General features: G+C 43.5%; 1 long non-coding RNA gene across 2 annotated transcripts in view; it reads right to left on the reverse strand.

Moving 5' to 3' along the window:
- Positions 1-16341, reverse strand: part of LOC117887348 — a 71087-nt gene that overhangs the window by 20060 nt on the left and 34686 nt on the right. The window contains exon 1 of one of the 2 annotated variants that reach the window (XR_004648165.1): positions 7626-8303. The exons of the other annotated variant lie outside the window; for it this stretch is intronic. This is a non-coding gene — a long non-coding RNA (uncharacterized LOC117887348). Of the gene's footprint in view, positions 1-7625; positions 8304-16341 lie in introns of those variants that run through there. 2 annotated transcript variants of the gene reach the window in all.

Consider the following 16341-nt stretch of genomic DNA (forward strand, 5'->3'; position numbering starts at 1 on the left):
TCACACCATAGGTGTTTCCTACTGATATCTCGTCACACGCCCTGGTGTAGGGAGCTATATTCACAGTCACCAAAATATCTTGGCCTGCAAGTAATTGTTATTATTTATATAGACACCTCTGGATCTTTACCGGATAAACAGGTTCCTTGCCCAGGAGACAATGACATAAGAAGAGGCAGTGAAAGGCATGGAACCAGGGTGAGGCCAATGAATACAGGATCACCTGAGAGGCTAGCATGTCATATTAGTTTTATGTGATTAGCACTATTATTTATAAGGACAACAGATGGGGTGGGGTTGAACGTGATGAGGAAGGGAGTTCCAAGGTTGGGGGGAATGACAGTGGGACATAAAGGGGGGCATCCAGGCAAATGTCTTGGGATGATTCAAGAGGTAGGGGGAGTAAAAGGAGAAAAGTGCAGAGAGGCAGGAAGGAATTAAACGGAGGAAGGCCTTCAAGGCACATTGAAATAGACAGAGCCCCCATCAGCATTAGAGTGGGATCCAAGAATGTGGGAAATACTCCCCATAGAAAATGTCCAGAAGTTATGAACCATAGGGGCTGATCCTGCAAGGGTCCTGCAGGCAGAATTCCTAGTGAGTTGAGTGGGAATACGCTGTTGTTTGTTATCGTTAATTTATTTGTATTATGATGGTGCCTAAGAGCCCCAGTTGAGGCCTTATCAGCACAGAGTAGAGTGGAAGAATTACTTCTTTTGTCTTGCTTACAACACTCCTGCTAATACAGGCCAGAATGACGTTTGCTTTTTTTGCAAGTGTTACACTGTTGACTCATATTTAGCTTGTGATCCACTGTAACCCCCAGATCCCTTTCCACGGTTCTCCTTCCTAGGCAGTCATTTCCCATTTTGTCTGTGTGCAATTGATTTCCCTTACTGAATTTCATTCTGTTTCCTTCAGAACATTTCTCCAGTTTGTCCAGATCATTTTGAATTTTAATCCTGTCCTCCAAAGCCCTTGCAACCCCTCCCAGCTTGGTATCGTCCACAAACTTTACAAGTGTACTCTCTATGCCATTATCTAGATCACTGATGAAGATATTGAACAGAATCAGATCCACAACTGATCCCTACAGGACCCAACTCATAACGCCCTTCCAGCTTGACTGTAACCACTGATAACTACTCTTTGAGAATGGTTTTCCAAGCAGTTATGCACCCACCTTATAGTAGCTCCATCTAGGCTACATTTCCCTAGTTTGTTTATGAGAAGGTCATGGGAAACAGTATCAAAAGCCTCATTAAAGTCAAGATATATCACATCTACTGCTTTCCTCTCATACACAAGACTTGTTACCTGTCAAAGAAAACTATTAGGTTGGTTTGACAGGATTGGTTCTTGACAAATCCATGTTGACTGTTACTTATCACCTTATTATCTTCTAGATGTTTGCATATTAATTGCTTGATGATTATTATTGTGTCCAGTAATTGTTCTGTCTCTGATACCTTTAGACTGAAGTGTGTTTCAAGGGAGTTCATTCTCAACACACCTGCTGGAGGAATGTTACCACAGCACACCCATCCTGACTGCATCTGTGAGCCCTATATCAGTTAACAAAATGAGGAGAAGTTTTAATCACAATCTTGGTACCTAAGGGATCCTTCCCCTTATTATACGACAGTCTGTATCACTGTGAGTGAGCCCTGAATGGGCGATAGACGCAGTCTCTGATAGAGAAGTTGGGGATACTCTTTGTCATGTGACGAGGATAAAGAATTGCACAAAGAGTTGCTTTCATCTAACACTGAACAAGGAACTTTATTTGAATAAGTAACAGAGTATTTTCTCTAAAGCTATTCAGTTTCTCTGTGCTTCATTGTCAAGATTCTGCCTAGAACCTTTCCCAGTTCCACCCCTTCACATCTGCCTGGCTTCCTGCTAGAGTTTTAAATAAACAGTGCCTATAGCATCAGTCTAAAACCAAACCCATTAGCAAAAGGTCAGGAAGTCTGTGATATTTTGGGGCTCATCCAGACCTGTAAGAGGTTCTGTCACCTCCTGTCCTGTAACCTTAATTCTGTTCTGCCATGGCTCAGATTCCTGACACAAGCACAAGGTCTCACCCTGGTTTCCACCAGCTTAGTTACTGGTGCGGGGTGATCCTAACTGCCCTTTAAGTCCCAAGTACCCCCAAATCCGTCCTTCCCAAGTTACAAACCAGCAGACACTCAGACTTTCCCTCTCCAGTTCGTCACCCCTGAAGATGTGAAACCAGCCCCCCAACCCCCAGTTATCAGCTCAATTTGGCGCACACACTCCACACAGTTTGCACAACGAAGACCTGCGTGGGGTAAAAATACACAAAAGGTTTGTTTAATAGAAACCACGCCCCCCTAGATTCCAAGAGGAAATAGTGAGGGAGACTGAACATAGACAAGCTACACAGTAAATAAACATAAAGACGCAACCTCAGGCTTTACACTTCTATATTAGGTAAAATCCCATTTTGAATACAAGATACTTATTACCTTTGCACAGTTTCCCAGTGTACCCCCAAATTGTAGGGGGGATCTAGCATTTCACAGGTCCTCAGTTTCTGAACGGATTTCACTTCAACTCCCATTTTAAAAGAGTTTGCAGGGTTTTTTCCTTCAGTCACTATAGATATTCAAAGCGGGGAAATTCAGAATTGTCCCAGTGTCTTTCTATTAACTTTAACAATTCACCATTGTCTTATCGTGGGCTAGACAATGGATTGAAGCTGGTTCATGTAAACAACTGGTTTGGGAAGTAGCCCCTTCCTGCTTGATTGCTTTACCTCCCTGTTGTGAGTTGCATCACGATCCATTGTCTACAGCCAAGCTCTAAGATATAACCGCATTTGATCCATCCCTCAGACAGAGACAAGCACCTACAAGATCTCTATCAAGCATTCTTAAAACTACAATACCAACCTGCTGAAGTGAAAAAACAGATTGACAGAGCCAGACGAGTACCCAGAAGTCACCTCCTACAAGACAGGCCCAACAAAGAAAATAACAGAACATCACTAGCAGTCACCTTCAGCCCCCAACTAAAACTTCTCCAGCGCATCATCAGAGATCTACAACCTGTCCTGAAAGATGATCCTTTACTCTCACAGATCTTGGGAGACAGACCTGTCCTCGCTTACAGACAACCCCCCAACCTAAAGTAAATACTCACCAGCAACCACACATCACTGAACAAAAACACTGACCCAGGAACCTATCCTTGTAACAAAGCCCGATGCCAACTCTGTCCACATATCTATTCAAGTGACATCATCATAGGACCTAATCACATCAGCCATACCATCAGGGGCTCGTTCACCTGCACATCTACCAATGTGATATATGCCATCATGTGCCAGCAATGCCCCTCTGCCATGTACATTGGCCAAACCGGACAGTCTCTACGCAAAAGAATTAATGGACACAAATCTGACATCAGGAATCATAATACTCAAAAACCAGTGGGAGAACATTTTAACCTGTCTGGCCATTAAGTGACAGACCTGCGGGTGGCTATCTTACAACAGAAAAACTTCAAAAACAGACTCCAGCGAGAGACTGCTGAGCTGGAATTGATATGCAAACTAGATACAATCAACTCAGGATTGAATAAGGACTGGGAATGGCTGAGCCATTACAAACATTGAATCTATCTCCCCTTGTAAGTATTCTCACACTTCTTATCAAACTGTCTGTACTGGGCTAGCTTGATTATCACTTCAAAAGTTTTTTTCTCTTACTTAACTGGCCTCTCAGAGTTGGTAAGACAACTCCCACCTGTTCATGCTCTCTGTATGTGTGTATATATATCTCCTCAATATATGTTCCACTCTATATGCATCCGAAGAAGTGGGCTGTAGCCCACGAAAGCTTATGCTCTAATAAATTTGTTAGTCTCTAAGGTGCCACAAGTACTCCTGTTCTTTTTGCGGATACAGATTAACACGGCTGCTACTCTGAAACCAATCACAATTTATAGTTTTCTATATATGCAAATATATACATTCATCACCATGGTCTGTATACATACCTCATAATGACCATCAAGTTCAGAACATTACAAGCTTTCATAAAAGACTTTACTTGACATTTTTATAGTACAATATAATATGCAATCTGTTAGTTCAACTGCTTATTCCCTTCCAACCCTGATATTCTATTCTATGATTATTCTCTGGGGTTCAGCCCCCCTGTTCTTTGGGGTGGCTGGACCCAGGTTGTCACCAATTCATGCAAAATTTGAACTTGTTCCCCAAATGCCTGTTGCTTTTGTCTGCATGTCAAATTGAGTACGGGAGCACTTTTCTTGCTGCAGTTAACTGTTTTGGGGCAACACCATACAGATTTTTAGCCTGTCTTTGCCAGGTTAATTTTTCTCTTTTTTGCTGGATGCACCTCCACTGACAATCTCCCAGTCTTCCCTTACTTTCTTGTCTAGGTAACAGGGTTATTGCAGTTGCTTATACTTTCCACTTGCTATTTTAATTTCCCATTTTGATTTTGTTATAAGTTCCTTGTCAGCTCTTTTGTTATTGTTCAACACTGAACTTGTGAGGCAATGCAATGCAAGACCACTTTGCTCCTTATCTTTCCCTTTTTCACAAGTTACACACGTGACCCCAAGGGTTAAGATGTACATATCTAGCCCGAACGATGGACAAACATGACTATTTACAAATTGTACAACAAGGGATTTTAATGGCTCCTGTCTCTCACTTTCATTTGCCTTGGCTTTAAATTTGTCATATGATGTTTACTGAGAGAGGATTTTTTCCTCTCTCTTTTTAGTCTGTGTCTGGAATTTAGCCAAGAAAAGTGCTTTAATCTTTATATACTGAAAATGTGGCTTTTGGCCCAGGAATTCCTGAAGTATCAGCATTTTGCCTAAAGTGTTTTATCATGCGCTAGCTATAAAACTGGTCGTTAGGCCTGGCCTGGCTGGCTACATAAGTGTATGTGAGATTAATGAACACTAGCGTCCCACCGCTTCCTGAGCATCATCCCCCTCCAAGTAGTTACATTGTGACACCGCATTGCTTGGTTTGACTAACGTTTGGCTAGATGGCTTAGCTCGCCAACTGGTTGATAAATTGTACAGTCAACTGCTTGATCACACTGCTTGATCACAATGTCAATCTGGTGTAATGCTCTAAGCCAATAATAATCTAGTACAGGGAAAAGGCTCTACACCAGTCTCTGGGAAGCTATCCAGTGCAGAGATGTTACACTGACTTTACTCAGAAGGTGTGCTCCCAAGATTACACATTTCATCTGGTATTAGAATCATAGAATATCAGGGTTGGAAGGGACCTCAGGAGGTCATCTAGTCCCAACCCCCTGCTCAAAGCTAATGGGTTGGATTATATGATGATCCAACCCATTAGTTTGTCCCAGTTCCCAAACATGTCATTCTGTTCCTTCCTTATCATTGTTTTGGATACAAGCATTCCAAGTACTGGTCCGGGCAGATAATAGAAGCTAAGGAAGTAAGACATAGAACAAATGTACCTTGATTTTTACAAGTTTCCTATCTGCTTATGCCAAGTGCTTTCTTCAGCAAATGCAAGGAATTATGGGATACTTACCATAAATTAACTTAGCATAAATGAACATAACTTAGCATAAATGAACTTAGCTTTAACTAGCTAAGTGATAAAAATACACCTAAGTTCTTAAAGCACAGGCCTTTACAGGCAGCCCTGAATATCTATATTCTAACATTGTGTAACTAGCCAAAGAGGAAAAGAGGCACTGAGTAAGGTAAAGAGCTTGTCCATGGCCCGTTGAAGGCAAATGAGATATTGTGTAGCATCAAAGGATAGAAATGCCGTTGACTGCATTCCTGACTCTCTCCAGGAAGGAAAGACATACACATGAACTCATCCCCTCAGTTTGGGGATAAAAATCCCTGATAAAGAGAAACTGGGCCTCTTTCATGCTGTCTGGCCTCTGAGGGGCAAAGATTCCTAAACATAAGCAAAGAGATCTCCATACTGCTTGGCATAGATTAGCCCTGAAAGACATTCTGAACTGACAGATTACTACATCTCAGTCATCTTTTGAATTCCAGGCTAACTCATTTGTGTATATATTCTTGTTTTTACCTGTAAAAAACTCCCTTATTTCTTTTTCCTAGTTAATAAACCTTTAGTTAATTTATTACAGGCTTGGCTACAAGCATTGTCTTTGATGTGAGGTCTAAACTCTAAGGTACAAATGGACCTGGAGTAAATGACTGGTCCCTTGGGTCTGTGAGCAACCTGAATATTTTGTGATTTTTGGTGTAAGTGACCATTTATCACTAAAGCCCTGAAAATCCGTGGATCATTTTTGCGGTTCGGATGTGGATACAAATTTTGTATTTGCGCAGGGCTCTATTTATCACTGAGTCCAGCTTGCCTGGTGGGTAAGCTAGACTGGAGAGCCCAAGGGGACTATCTGTGACTCCATGCTGAGACTGTTACAGTGACATCTAATTATAAAATAGACCACCAGTTTGGAGCATCTGCCCTGCTTTTGACAGCCTGCCCTGAGGTTGTGAACCACTCCGGCAGCGTGACATTTACCATAGGTTTTTGCTTAACATTGCGACAATGCTACAGCCCTGGAATGAACTGGGATACAATGGACAGAAGTAGTGTTCATCCACACAGTGCACTGAGACTTTTGATGAGGCCAAGAAGCTCATAGCATCTGAAAGGGTTCTTACATGCTACAATGCATCTTTGCCCATAAAGTTAGCTTGTGCAACTTCCCCCTAAGGAAATGGAGCAGTAATTTCACATGTGATAGAAGATCATATTGAAGGGCCGTTGATTCTAGAGATCTCTTACCTGGGCAAAATGCAATACCTTCTGACTGCCAACCTGAATATTCAGTGCACATATACCCAACCCTGGTTTCTCCCAGGACCTTTCTGTTGTTGCATGGTGCAGAATGCTTCTTTCTTGGGGACCATTGTTATTTGTTCATGGATCTCAGCTAACGTCTCAAACAAATCCATCCTAATGAGTCTTCTCAAAGGTCAATTTCATAAATGCCTCTTTTACCAATAAGCCTTCCATCAAGGTACTCAGAAAAAAAAGTTGCCTTTTCCATCTGAGAGCTAGTTAACACACAAGTCCCTCTGATCTTAAGGTCACGGATAAGTTTGACAAATGACAGAGGGCTAGTGTGAGGACTCGGAGCCTGTCTGTCAACAGCACTTCCTGTTTCTGTGCCCATAGGCTGTGGCGTTGCTGCAGATTCATGGCTTAACTCCTTTATCTCTGTGTTAGTGCTTGTGGGGCTTAGACTATCAAAAAGCTTTTCCAATTTCTGCGACGTCCTGGCTTCCCCTAGGACTAGCCTATTAGCCTCTTTCTGAGGCCCAACCATCACTTTCAGCGCTAGCTGGGTCTGTTGGGTGGTGCAGACCCGCACTTGCATTGTCTTTTTCTCAGAAGTCAACTTGTAAGGACTAGCTTTAGAAACATGTGCCCACAACATGTAACTATGGCAATCAGTTAGAGGACTGAAGTGCATTAGTAAATCATTCCCAATTAACAAGCCTTCAGGTAATATACACAGGGTGGGCCTCCCTCTTTCCCCCCAAAGTTAGTTCCTTCAGCAGATACCCACAACACTCACCCTATCTTGGTATAAGTGGTGAATTTGGCTGTATTGTGTTGTGGGATGAGCATTCTCTCTGCTGATTGGAGTGCTGGTTAATCTGGTCAAACATTCTTTCTGCCATTAGAGTCACTTCTGCCCCTGGATCTAGAAAGAAGTAGTCCCATCACAGTGCTTTGTATCCTAACCACTTCGGAGCAGGACCTCCAGGGACAAGTTCCCCTAAGTAAACTTTCCCTTTGATCCACCTGTACAAAATCGACAAAATCCTGCCGGATGTGTGAATGGTCATTTTGGATGGTTGTGGATTCTAACCCGTCTCCAAGAGAGTCGTCTTCTCCATGGCTGACAGTCAGGATCTGGCCTAGTGTAGATTGGATCCCATCGCTAATCAGCTAGTTTGGGGGTCAGTTTCCAATGCAGGGGTCAGTTTCCAATGTCCTAAGGACATCCCCGTCCACTGGCATAGTCACAGCGAGTGGCTTGGTGAGTCGTCAAAGACAGTAACTGACTCGGTCTATCTACTGCTTTTGCAAGCTGCTTGCCTGCAGACTCCTTGTTACTCTGGCTGAGACCTTGAAGGTTTGTCTTGGCTAGAGTTTCCTCACTTTTTCTGCTACTTCAGGTGTTGGGGCAGAACGGCACGATCCTTCAGTCTCTGAGGATTAAAGGGAGGATTCTTTGATCGGGGTAATTCTCTGCCTTCTATTTCCAAACTATTCCCTTTAGATTTCAAACTGTGGACTTTACCCTGTGAATCACCCCTCCCCGTGGTGTCTCCCTTGCCAACCATGCTCTTTGAGCCAAGGCAAACAGTGTCTCTCATTGGCATCACCTCTGGATCCACCAGAAGCTCTATTTTGCCCCGAATGCAGGTAGGCTATTTCTCAATATACAACTGTTTGAGGTAGGCATGATCATCTGGGTTATCACCTCTGATAGCGGTACCAGTCCTCCTCAATTCATCATACAAAGCTCTAGGAGTGTTGTCCTTATGGAACTTTACCTTGTAGATATGAGTCATAGGACTAATTATATCAGAATAGTTAATGGTCAGTTCCTAACATGACTTTTTGCCATTGCTGTTTATCTCTGGGAGTAGCGTATCTAACCAAACTCTAGGGTTAGTAGCCAGTGTCCTCAGGAATCTCATTGTATCTGTTTCTGGAATGTTCCCAAAAGGCTCTATGCAGATTTTTACCATTGTAATATGCTCTTGAATTTGTGCTTCTTTCCTATGAGGCTCAAATTTCTGCAAATGCTTGGCCTCCCCAAATATCTTTCCTATTTGATGTCAGGGCATCACTTTCTGATTTGGTATTACCTGCGAGTCAACCCCTTCACCTTCTTGCTTTTTTCCTAACTAGTTTTTTTAAACTTTCATTTTCTGCTTTTAACTCCCAAATCAGACTCTCCTACTCTTTGTTGACTTTAATATCAGAGGGGTAGCCATGTTAGTCTGTATCCACAAAAACAATGAGGAATCTGGTGGCACCTTAAAGACTAACAGATTTATTTGGGCATAAGCTTTCATGGGTAAAAACCCCACTTCTTCAGATGTATGAAGTCTGAAGAAGTGGGTTTTTAACCCATGAAAGCTTATGTCCAAATAAATCTGTGAGTCTTTAAGGTACCACCAGACTCCTTGTTGTTTTTGTTGACTTTATTAGTCTCCTCAAGCACCATCTCTAGTTGAACAACTATCTGTTAACTCACCCTAACCCAAAATAACCAAGTAACTCTTCTACCTATTTCCAAGAGTAGCCTTTTCCTCTAGATTAAGCTGGTGGCTCTCACATATTCTATTCAATAGGGTCAAACTATCTTCTATACTTATGGCTATTCTAGTCCTAGTTACTCCCCCGGCCTCTTTCTTTTACCGATTTGGGACTCCGCTCACCTATCAAAGTCCCATTTATTCCATTCTGTCAAATCTATTCCATCTATCTCCTTCCTAATACAGTTGATGATAAATGGTGTAATCTCTTCACTGGGCCTTAACTGTTTACCTAGCTGACCCATGATCAGGTTGCAATATAGAGAGCGTAGGGCGTAAATTGGTGTCCTCAACTATGTGTGTGTATTACCATTACAACTGGAGAGGAGACTAAAATAATTGAACACTCATCGTTTGAAGACTAACTGTTAATAGTAGAATTACAGAAACTGATTTGCCATGGTTGCTAACACAATTTTATTTTGTCCTAACAAACCTTAAAAACACAGGGAAAGAACTGATGGATAGTTGCTTGAGCCATCAGCAAGAGCAGAAAAGAAACAGATCCACCAACGAAAAGGACCAAAGTGGACTGCCCTGCTACCCAATCCCTAGGAATAAAAGGCAAGAGCATCCTAACTCTTTGTAGCCACCACGATGCTCCGATGGACTCCCACTCTGATGCAGGGAGTTGAAGACTCAGCCAGGCCGAAAGTATGGCACACAGCAAGAAGCCCAGTGGGTTGTGCACGCCATTGGACCATGCTGCTGATCTTATGGTAATTAGACTTTTGAACGAGAGAGTCACTGGCTCTGTTCATAGTGGAGTGGAGAGTTCCTGATAGCATTATTTCCTTAAATACCCTTTGCAGGCCAAGTGATAAATATCTTCATATTTCTGGTACGTAAGTGCTCTGTCTGTGATATCTTTAGACTGGGTTGCATTTTAAGGGAGCTTTAGTTTAGAGAAACATTATACAGTAGATCAAATCTCGCTAGTTAACAGGGTGTTACTGCATTGCACTGTGAGCATCTTTACACAACCCAGGACAAGCTGTTTCTGGTGATTTTATTAAATTGAGTGAAATCTCTGGTTACACATTTATCAAACCAGGCAAGTCTATCAATACACAACCTCAACATTATAACAGGTCTCTTGGATAGCAAACACCTAGGGCCTGATTCTCAGGTCCAGCCACGCTCTGTTCCATGCCAGACCCAAGTAAGACAAACGTGTCTGTCTTCCATCTTTTATGCACAGCCTCTAGTCTTGGGACTATCTAAAGGTTGTTTGGCCCCTGAGGTAACTGATAGCAGCCTCAGGGCTGCTCTAACTCAGAAAACTCCAATGGTCCCCAAGCCTGTTGCAGAGCTAGGATCATTGGAATGCAGCAGCACTCGCAGCCACAGCTCCCTTTCCCCAGGCACACCGTGATATGTACCTATAGTGGGACTGTGTGGGGCAAGGGGATGGTGACACAGAGCTGGCTTTCTGTGCAAGGGGAATCATTAGCTGCCACTTAGGCCAATTTTAAGTCTGTTTTGCACTTCTGGGGCCATGATCTGGCTCTTTGAACCTGTAATTCTGGATGGTGGAAATGGAATGAAGCATCTTCTGAGGGGCTGGAAAGGAAGTTGGGATTCCTCACTAATTTTTCAGACCTGGAAATCCTGGAGTAAGTGCCATAATTTCTGAAAGTTACAAGCTCGAGGCACTTCACACTTGAATGAAAGGTGTGACGTAAGCGCAAAGTGTGATGGTATTAGTTATGTGATTAAAAAAATCAATTAAAAAACAAACCCAAGCCATCCTGGAGCTCCTGGGTAAATCATTGAGTCATGCATCTTGACAGACTGAGTTCACTTCCTTTGTGGAGCCAAAAGAAAAATCTGATCCAGATTCTAACTGAATGTGCCTCCCGTACAGCCCACCCAGAAATGTTCACAAAGGATTGTGGACCCCCTGTTCACAAGGCTGGGAGGAATCGAGTCTGGATATCACTCAGATCGCTTTTGTACTAGGGCTGTCAAGCGATTAAAAAAATGAAGCATGATTAATCGCAATGTTAAACAATAAGAGAATACCATTTGTTTAAATATTTGTGGATGTTGTCTACATTTTCAAATATATTGATTTCAATTACAACACAGAATACAAAGTGTACAGTGCTCACTTTATATTTATTTTTGATTGCAAATATTTGCACTGTAAAAAAAGATATAGTCTTTTTCAATTCACCTCATACAAGTACTGTAGTCCAATCTCTTTATCGTGAAAGTGCAACTTACAAATGTAGAATTAGGTATAAAAAAATAACTGCATTCAAAAATAAAGCAATGTAAAACTTTATGGGCAAGAGCTTGCACTTGAACCCCAGAGACTGACCGCTCTCCTGAGGGATCACCCGAGAAATGCCCTGTTTGCAACTGTATGGAGAGACGCACCCTTCGGACAAGGATTCCTTGTGCCAGACCAAAGCCAGAGACCCTCATGTTCTTGAATGACCTTGCAGGGTCACACTGCAGTCCTTGAACTGTGCCTTAGAATTATGGGGATTATGCTTAGCAAGACCCGGATGGCCCTAGCTCTGCTTCTTGATCATCCCCCTGCTTCCCCCCCCCCCCTGAAATCAGTCTAGAGAGTCCTGGAGACAAGCGTCAGAGCATGGCCCCTTCAAATTTATTGCTGCTCCTATTGGGGGTGGGGGGGTGTTACGGCGGGGCGGCGCTCTCCCTCCTCTCCCCCTCCCGCCAAAGGCTACCAGCTTCATAAAGGTCCCGCCTCCTCTCCTGAGGACTGACTCAGAATCCAGAACTTTTGCCACAGGGATATCAATACGCTTATCCTTAAAATGAATAAGGATGAAGAGGTGAAAACTCAGGGCCCTGGCTCCTGGATAAGGCCCCCTCTACCCCCAATGAATTGAAGAGCAGGACAAATATTTCCTTTCAGCACTCCACTTTTTCAAAGAGGTCAGAATGCAGATTGGCTGGGGATAGGGGAGAATCACTTCCAGGGTCTCTGCTAAAGAAATGCTGGAGAAAGATGGTTCTTCCCCCCAGGGTGAACTCCAAGAGCTCCTTGGTTGAAATGACGTACCCTGCTCCCATGCTGTGCATGCAACTGCCCCCAGGGATCCAGTGGACAAGTCAGCAGAAGCCTTTCACTTCAACTGGCCACTTGGCTTTCCAGGGCCTGTAAGTTTTCCCTTGAAAGGAAATAAATCTTGAAGGCATTTTTCCTGTAACTATGGCCCTGGCATCAGTGGCTGATGTTTCTTGGCAGTTTCCTACTAATAGGATCAGGTAGCAGAAGGGCCGGCTCTAACTTTTTTGCCGCCCCAGGCAAAAAAGAAGAGCGCCGCCCCGCCATAACACCCCCCCCACCCCTGAGCGCCGCGCCGCCGACACCCCCCGACCCCAGCGCCACGCCGGGCCGCCGAAACCCCCCGAGCGCCGGGCCGGGCCACCCAAACCTCCCCCCGCCAGCGCCGCGCCGGGCCGCCCAAACCCCCGCCCCCTCCGATGGGCCGGGCCGCCCAAGCCCCTGGTGCACCGCGCCGGGCCGCCCAACCTCCCGCCCGCCCCCCAGCACCACCGAAACACCCCCCGCGCTGCCCGGCCGAAACAAAAACAAAACAAAAAAACCCCTCGAGCGCTGCCCCGCCAAACAAAAAAACAACAAACAAAAACACCGCGAGCGCCCCCCGCCACCCCAACATTGGCCGCCCCTTTTAAGGTGCCACTCCAAGCACGTGCTTGGTCAGCAGGGTAGCAGGCTGGCCAGAAGGGCTCTAATCAGTTTAAACTCATTTCTCTCTAGTTCTGAGAGCATTTGTTGTGACGTTGATTCGATCTCCTGGAAACTCTTTGTTTGTGCCTCTGCTGCACTTCAATGAGGTTATTTTCCTGGGCTTCAAACCCGGATTTCCTCTGATAATGCAGAGTAAATAAAACACACCCACCATATTTAGATTTCAAAAATAGACCAAAGACTTTCTTGTTTCAGGCACCATCTCGGGGCCACTGCTTTTTCAGCGAATTCCTTGTGATGAAGAGTTTCGTAAATATCAAGCAAGCTGCATATGTCTCAGGATGATGCTTCCATAACTGGGGCTAGACCTTTAAGGATCATGTAAGAATCTGTTTCTGTTATTACTCCAGGTTAAAAAGGTCTTTTGGAAGATGCCTCCAGCAGCTCAAAAGCAAGCATCATTCTGGAAGTTAATGTGAACTGATGCACATCTTAAATGAATGGCACCATCCAAACTGGCATAAAATCAGCATTAGACTATCATTGTCAGTCACAGTTCTCCAAGACAGATTGCCATGCCTTTTGATGGTCAGAAAATGGTCAGATTGCTATAAGCAAAACCCCTGAAGCAAAACCACTTTGCACTATAGTTAACAGCTTCACAGTTTTGGTATCACCAGATACATCATTCTATCAGATTACAGATGCTGTCTGTGATGTGCACTGACTGAGATGAATCTTTCAAGACATGTAAGATGCAAGAAGTTGTCATGAAGTACCAGTTACCTGAGATCAGTACATGAGGATGCCAATCCACGATCAGCGTTACATACAATTAACACGTTCACTGCAGAAACAGAACATATGTTGCTCTTCTGGGCTATGTGTATTCCTCCTTGAAAAAATTGGGTTTGTTTAGTCTGGAGAAGAGAAGACTGAGTGGGGACATGATAACAGCTTTCAAGTAAATAAAAGGTTGTTACAAAGAGGAGGGAGGAAATTGTTCCTGTTAACCTCTGAGGACAGGACAAGAAGCAATGGGCTTAAAGTGCAGCAAAGAAGGATTAGGTTGGACAGTAGAAAAACTTCCTAACTGTCAGGATAATTGGGCACTGGACTAAATTGCCTTTAGAGCCTACAAGTCCACTCAGTCCTACTTCTTGTTCAGACAGTTACTTAGACAAACAAGTTTGTTTACATTTGCAGGAGATAATGCTGCCCACTTCTTGTTTACAATGTCACCTGAAAGTGAGAACAGGCGTTCTCATGGCACTGTTGTAGCTGGCGTCGCAAGATATTTCTGTGCCAAATGTGCTAAAGATTCATATGTCCCTTCATGCTTCAACCACCATTCCAGAGGACATGCGTCCATGCTGATGACAGTTTCTACTCAATAACAATCCAAAGAATTCCAAAGAAGTGCGGACCGATGCATGTTCATTTTCATAATCTGAATCAGATGCCACCAGCAGAAGGTTGATTTTCTTTTTTGGTGGTTCAGGTTCTGTAGTTTCCGCATCTGAATGTTGCTCTTTCAAGACTTCTGAAAGCATGCTCCACACGTCATCCCTCTCAGATTGGAAGGCACTTCAGATTCTTAATCCTTGTGTTGAATGCTGTAGCTCTCTTTAGAAATCTCACATTGGTACCTTCTTTGCATTTTGTCAAATCTGCAGTGAAAGTGTTCTTAAAATGAACAACATATGCTGGGTCATCATCCGAGACTTCTATAACATGAAATATATGTCAGAACGTGAGTAAAACAGAACAGAAGACATACAATTCTCCCCCAAGGAGTTCAGTCACAAATTTAATTAACGCATTATTTTTTTAATGAACATCATCAGCTTGGAAGCATGTCCTCTGGAATGGTAGCCAAAACATGAAGGGGCATACAAATGTTTAGCATATCTGGCATGTAAATACCTTGCAATGCTGGCTGCAAAAGTGCCATGCAAACGCCTGTTCTCACTTTCAGGTGGCATTGTAAATAAGAAGCTGGCAGCATTATCGCCCGTAAATGTAAACAAACTTGTTTGTCTTAGTGATTGGCTGAACAAGAAGGAGGACTGAGTGGACTTGTAGGCTCTCAAAGTTTTACATTGTTTTGTTTTTGAGTGCAGTTATGTAACAAACATATCTACATTTGTAAATTGCACTTTCATGATAGAGATTGCACTATGGTACTTGTATGAAGTTAATTGAAAAATAATATTTCTTTGGTTTATCATTTTTACAGTGCAAATATTTGTAATAAAAATAATATAAAGTGAGCACTGTACACTTTATATTCTGTGTTGTAATTTAAATCAATATATTTGAAAATGTGGAAAAATATCCCAAAACAGTTAATAAATTTCAATTTGTATTCTATTGTTTAACAGTGCAATTAAAACTGTGATTAATCGCGATTAATTTTTTTTTTTTAGTTAATTGCAAGTTCACTATTTTGTACATTTTGGAATACATGCCTACCAAGCATCACTCATTTGCTCCTGCTGTCGCTCTGCCAGGCCAGCTGATTTGACTCTCATGCAGGGCTGCGGGCATTGAGGGAAGGTCCTCTTGCAGCTACAACAAGCCAAGAGATCTGCATCATCCTGCTAGAGGCCAGGATTGTCATTGGAGTTCTACACAAAAACGGAAAGTCCGCTGCTTGCATCTAGGGTGCCCAGATGTCCTGATTTTATAGGGACAGTCCCGATATTTGGGGCTTTTTCTTATATAAGTTCCTATTACCCCCCACCCCCCGTCCCGATTTTTCACACTTGCTGTCTGGTCACCCTACTTGCATCAGGAAAGTGAATGAACCCTATTCCAAATCCATGAATAAGAGCCTGATGTAATGCAATCCAATCCAGACTACCACTAAACCTGTTCCAGGTTTTGGATAATGTTTGAATCTTTTACTGCCATACACTGGATCCACTCCAGGTTTAGTGAAGGATTTACACTCCTCTTGCGGCACTGGGCGTTAGCTGCTCTGTTTGTATCTTAAATTCAAGTGTTGTTTTTCCAGATGAGTTCTGCTCCTACATGTTGTGTTATCAGCCTTTGCTGTAAATGACAGGTGTTAAAATAGGGTTACCATATTTCAGCAAGCAAAAAAGAGGACGGGAGGTGTCCCGCCCCCGTCCTGCCCTAGCCCCGCCCCTGCCCCTCCCACTTCCCACCCCCCTCAGAACCCCCAACCCTCCCCCCATTCCTTGTCCCCTGACTGCCCCCTCCTGGGACCCCTGCCCCTAACTGCCCCCCAGGACTCC

This window comes from Trachemys scripta, chromosome 14, assembly GCF_013100865.1.
Source record: "Trachemys scripta elegans isolate TJP31775 chromosome 14, CAS_Tse_1.0, whole genome shotgun sequence".
In the NCBI taxonomy this organism is placed as follows: domain Eukaryota; kingdom Metazoa; phylum Chordata; order Testudines; family Emydidae; genus Trachemys; species Trachemys scripta.